The sequence below is a fragment of the Frankliniella occidentalis genome, unplaced genomic scaffold (genome assembly GCF_000697945.3).
Source record: "Frankliniella occidentalis isolate FOCC.00 unplaced genomic scaffold, Focc_3.1 Scaffold87, whole genome shotgun sequence".
Taxonomy (NCBI): Eukaryota; Metazoa; Arthropoda; class Insecta; order Thysanoptera; family Thripidae; genus Frankliniella; species Frankliniella occidentalis.
Window position 1 is genome coordinate 125,080 of NW_026267216.1, and position 5,561 is coordinate 130,640.

Here is a 5,561-nt window from a genome sequence, read left to right on the forward strand (position 1 = left end):
GCTTGCGCGCACGATTTAAGCTACAGTACTTGACAGATCGTGATCGCGTATAGTTTTTCTTTGTTAGTACATAAGACTCTGTAGAATGAACTAGGATAAAAATTTTCCGATGAAAACTACGGATTTTAGAACAACAACTACCTTAAATTTGTTCAGATCCGTCTCGAAGTGCTACTGCCCCCTTAAATCCTTACAACGAAAATTCTTGTACGGTATTCCAAAGAATTATTTTGTGCAACCGTAATGAAAAGCCAAGTGTTCTTTGTAATGCAAAGAAAAATCTTTGTAAAACAAGAAATTTCCCTGTAATACAAGGAAATTTGTAAAAATTCGGTTGCACAGAATTCTTTGCAGTACACTGGTAAAACAAGTGTTTAATTTTGCACGTCAATTGACGTTTAAGTTCAAGTGTGCATTTTCTCGACACTTTGTGGTGTCTAACTTTGTTATAAGTCAATTGGTGTTTAAAATTTCGACACTTCCGAAACGTGTGGGAACAGGCTCTTACGTCCCCATGAAAATCGTCCCTAAGACAATTCGTCCCCACCTCTGTAGTCCCCTGTCAGTATGACCCCATCCTTCATGTCCCCATGCTTTGTCCCCAAAATCAATTTCTTACAAATTGGCACGTTTTCAAGTTGAGTATTACAAATTTAATATTACAAGTTACAAACCAACAGTGAAACCACAAGCCCTCAAGAAGTCAAGTACGCGTCCCTCTTCTTTGTACGCCAGGTACTGGTTCACCAGGTTAATCAAACGCATCTGGAACTCTTCACATTTCATCAGAATAGCTGAGAGGACTCTGGTGTACGATAGTCGCACGTTTTCCAGCTTCCAGGGCCAAGAAATCAAGAAATGGCGTTTTTTGCCCCTGGAAGGTATGCAACCGCCTCTGGAGGGCCCCTGCAAGTGGGGCCACCGGGGCTCCACTTCTTAAAAGTTACCTTAGGGTCCATAGATGATGTCTGCAAAGTGGCATCTCAGCAGGAAAAAATGCAAGGTTGTTTCCGCTAACCCCCGCACTATTGTTGAAAAACAAATGCTTCGAAGGCAATACTCCCGCGAGCAGAGATTTTGCGCTCGGGACAAAAGTATACTCGGGACATTGAATTTTTAAGCAAAATACCCGAGGACGAAAAAGGTGGGGACGAATTGTCAAAGGGACGAAAAAATAGGGGACGATTTGCCATGGATCCGAAACGTGTAGCAGCTGTACACCGTATGGTTCCCAATTGACAGCATACAACTGTGTGCCCAAGTGTGCAGAATTTAAACGTTTACAAAACGTCTAAAATTTGCACACCACGCAAGTGTACAACATGAGTTAAACACAATGTAATGTGCAAAATCACAACTTGCACACGTTGGTGTGCAAATATTGCACACTTGTTTTACCAGTGTACACGAAATAATGCTACATAAAAGATTAAGAATTTAGCACAGAGCGGGCCCTTGTTTTATGATCGTAGGCTTTCGGACGGGCCTGTTGACCTAATAGATGTGCTCCTTGGACATACGCGAGTAATGTAACGGTGTAGCCCCCGACGACGGTCCAAGGTGTGGTGTGGTGCGGGCATATTGTATCCATCCATAGTGCGGGTGCCGCACTAGAACCCAATGCGATTCAATATCGAACCAACCCGATTCGAAATTTCGAATTAATCGACACCGAATCCGGCAAATTCGAAATCGGACGAATTCGAATTTGTTCGATTCGATCCGATTCGATATCGAACAATTCGCACAGCTCTATGTAATGGACACATTTATGACACAAAATATAATGCCATATGCAATTAAAAATAGTCGAAGCCATATGTTGTAATGTATGGGCATTTGTAAAGCATACAAACCCTCGGCCTTGGTTGACCTTGGAAACGGCAACGCGGATATAAAGTTATGGACGCAGATTGAAATTCGATTTTCGACTGAGGCGACCTGCTGATCAGCGTGACGGCCAAAAAAGCAACACAAATTCAAGTTGCAAAGAGAGCAAAACTCGGGCGAGCTGCAGGCAAGAGTCCCGGCGCCGTATCGGAAATTATACTCTGAGTTTGGCTGTAACTTTTGACCTCTTCCCTTTCCACTTTCCTCACTTTATATACTGTACATCTCTCATGCCCTTTCCACCTGGAGCTCTGCCACCATGTCTGCGCCTCCACAGGAACAGTACAAAGGACAGGCACAGGTCATATGGGTGGTACCTGGCCAGTACACCGACTTTGATCGAACTAAAATACAAGATCAAAAACGTGTCGTTGTCAACGTGCGCAAAGTTTCGTTGGCAAGTTCACGACAGTGCACATGACGCATATACGTGGTAAGTGATGAGAGCTGAGGCCCACTTAATCAGTCTTATTATATACTTCTCGCAGTAACCGGCGGGCACACGCCCTGAGCGAGCAGGGAGGAGGGGGTCGGCTCCTGGGCTGGAGTCTTGCCTTCCGGCGTCTTCATCAAGGCAATCAAGGGCGCCTATCCCACGGAATACCGTTCCCCGCCTCTCCCCCTCTCCCTCCGAGCCAAGTGCAAAACGTGAAGTAGGCGACATAGGATGAGGTAATGAACCCGCACAGACGCGTGACCTATATGCCTTATGCAGAAGGCAGTCAGGAAACCACTCCTGCTTCGCCACGCTAACACCAACGCCAACTGCTACCACCCGTCCCAACCCGTCCTCTAAATCTTCCTGGTGACGACCGCATGCCGATGTCAGCCCCCAGACGGTTGCTGCCCCCCTTCTAATCACAAGAGCCAAGGTAGGCGGAAGGTAAAGGCGCAGCTCAGCGGCAGCGCCTTAGGCTAACCGTTCCTGGCGTGCGGCGCTTCGTTTGAAGGGGTAGGGGGTGAGGAGAGGGTGGGGGGTGGGGAGCAGAGCTAGGCAGGGCAGGGGGATGCAGGGCAATAAGGAAGCAAGCAACAAAACGCTTCGGGGTGAGTGAATCACTCAAACCTGCGAGGCACGGCTACCGGCGATCCTAGCTGACCCCACCGGCAGATTGGCTAAGGGCTGCACGGGGAAATGGAAATACCCAATCGCAGTGGGAACTCATTGCGCCAAACACTGTTGATCTGATCGAACCAAGCTTGCGGACCAGCCCTCTCCTCCGCCGCTCTACTCTGCCTGTAGTGGAGCGGCGTTGTGTGGTGGCTGTGTGATTTCGCCAATCAAGTCTGCGGACCCAACGGGCAAGAAGGTGGGGGGAGAGATGTGGAGGAGAGGAGTGGTTGTGAGGGGGGACGCAAAGTCGGTTAACCGCATGTACGCCCCCAACCCTCCACCTTCCCTTTCCCTCCTGTCAGCCACCACCTTTCCTTAGTCCAGAGGTAGGATAGGGAGATGACGAGAGGAGTGGAATGGTTGGCACGGAGTGGCACACTGAAAGATACTACAAGGTCTACAGCGAGGTCTATGGCTCGATATCGGCATCCAAGCATAAGTACAGTAGGGCAAATCAGCGCGTGGCGGACTGACGTTCGCACGCCTTTATTCACGGTCTTTTGCATATCGGGGCACCTTTGAACAGACTTCGAATTCGAAAAGTGCACTGAAGAAAGTTAGTCGGAAGTATGCGGGAAAACTTTTCATGATGTGTGTCGTAAAAAATAACAATTTTGCAAGCACTTCCTATCGACTTGGAATTGGTTGACAAGTTAAATTGTACTGTCACAAGTTTACAACATATTTTGTCAATGAAAATTACAACAAATGTCGTAACTTTACGACGATATGTTTTACAGTGATGTCATGACATCATTGATTTATAAATCGAGCTGCAGATTTTGTTAAGGTTTTCAACTCCCCTGTAGAATTATTTGTTCTAAGTGTACAACCATTCAAACTTGCGTGACGAACGGACATTTTTCAGAAGTAGGTTTTGACATGGTGTTACTAATTTTTTTTAAAATATGCCAATCCGATACAGATGTGTTCGAGTAAAATTCCCCCAAAACTAGGTCTATAGCATTATTTTGAACCGGATTTTCCTTATACCAAATTTTTGGAACGGCCCTTCCTGCGGGACGAAGCTTTCGGGAGTTGACCTGCTCCAATGGTTGTTCCCTAAAATGTGAACGGAATGTGTGTGGTAACAAAATGTTAGTCCGTGACGAAAAACATGGATTTATTTGTCTAGAGAGCAAACCACAATATCTGGAAAAAATTCCTTCCGGATCCTACGTTAGTACTTTGTTACCAACGAAAAAAAGGACATTTGCCTTTTTTGGGCCGTCCACCAGAGGTGAGAAGCGGACCCATCCGGACGATAATACGGTACCGCACGGTTGCAGTCCGGTTCTGGATCCCGGTCCAATCCGGTCCCACCATAGCTAACCACAGGCTGTTTGAACACCAAGAAAGTGTGTTAATTACAGATAAGCACACTTAAAGTGTCCGAAGATACACACTCGTTGTACCAGTGCTCTAACTCATCTACTCATTCAATCCTCTCGGGTGTTAGCGCCGCTGGCCTTGCTAAATTTGCGCCAGGCGCGTCGCAGCGGAGCAGTACTTCGTGAGATATCGCAAAGCCTGTTACGCGAGACGTGGTCTCACAGTGTTGTTTTGTAAAGTGCAGTGCCATAAACGGTTCTGTTCTATCCGATTCATGCGGTTTCGACGACCATAATGAACCGTGCAGGCAGTGTCAAAGCGCGTTGTTGGTGATGAAGGTGGCGGGTCGGCCAGCCACCTGCTCCCGCTTGTCGCTGTTTCCAGACCACTCACCTCTAGACGCTCTGCCCGCGCTCAGTTGTTTCCCAGAGTCCCAGAGTGATAGGTCCTCCCCGCCGCCCGGTGTCGCTGCGGCGGCCGATGGACCGTGTCTGAAATCAAATCCCATCGTCACAACACAAAAAAAAGGTTTCTACCGTAATTTTCTTTTTCCAAAAACTGGGCAAGGTCACTTTACTCAAGAAAGTCTTTAAAGTTAAGGTGCGTAACATGTGTCGATAGAATGTGACATTTGGATTAGGGTGAATAAAAAGTTGAACGATTGTGTGGGCAAGCAGGTCTTGGATACGCGAAAATGTCTCTTAAAAAAGGGACATAGTCCTAATTTCAAATAAAACAAGAAAAAAATAAAACTGATAAGTCGAATTAATTTGTTGAAAGGGAAAGAAACGAAAAGCCAAGTAAAATGAAATTACAAAAAGCTAGTCAAGGTTTTGCGTTGGAGAGGGTATAAGGAAGGAATTGAGCCTATCGTCGCACGCTTCTCTGCTTAACCGTCCCTCAGGACAGCCCGGTAAATGACCGCTGAGGTAGCCTAATTACCGTGGCACGCCCCGCCGCAACACGCCCGCACACGAAGCGATGAACTGTGCCCGTTCCGTTCGCGGTATTTGCATACAGGAGGTTTACCACATACCACATGTGATTCCCAGCGCAAAAAGTTTTCCCACCAATTATCTGCGGTATGTTTTGCGCAGCTGGAGGGAGGGGTCAACAGTGAGAGGAGCGTGGAGGGGGGAGGATACATTGTTCAAATGAGAGCACCGCGCTTCGCATAGCTAGACTACCTGACGAACTGTGTCCTCAATTCAATAGTTACACTGAG

The 5,561-nt window shown here is 47.1% G+C and overlaps 1 protein-coding gene across 11 annotated transcripts in view; it reads right to left on the reverse strand.

Moving 5' to 3' along the window:
* Positions 1–5,561, reverse strand: part of LOC113212572 (tachykinins) — a 116,656-nt gene that overhangs the window by 35,410 nt on the left and 75,685 nt on the right. For 9 of the 11 annotated variants that reach the window (XM_026431330.2, XM_052269254.1, XM_052269255.1 and 6 more), the window contains exon 2: positions 4,730–4,827. The exons of the other annotated variants lie outside the window; for them this stretch is intronic. The gene's annotated coding sequence lies outside the window, so the exon portion shown is untranslated. The remainder of the gene's footprint in view (positions 1–4,729; positions 4,828–5,561) is intronic. 11 annotated transcript variants of the gene reach the window in all.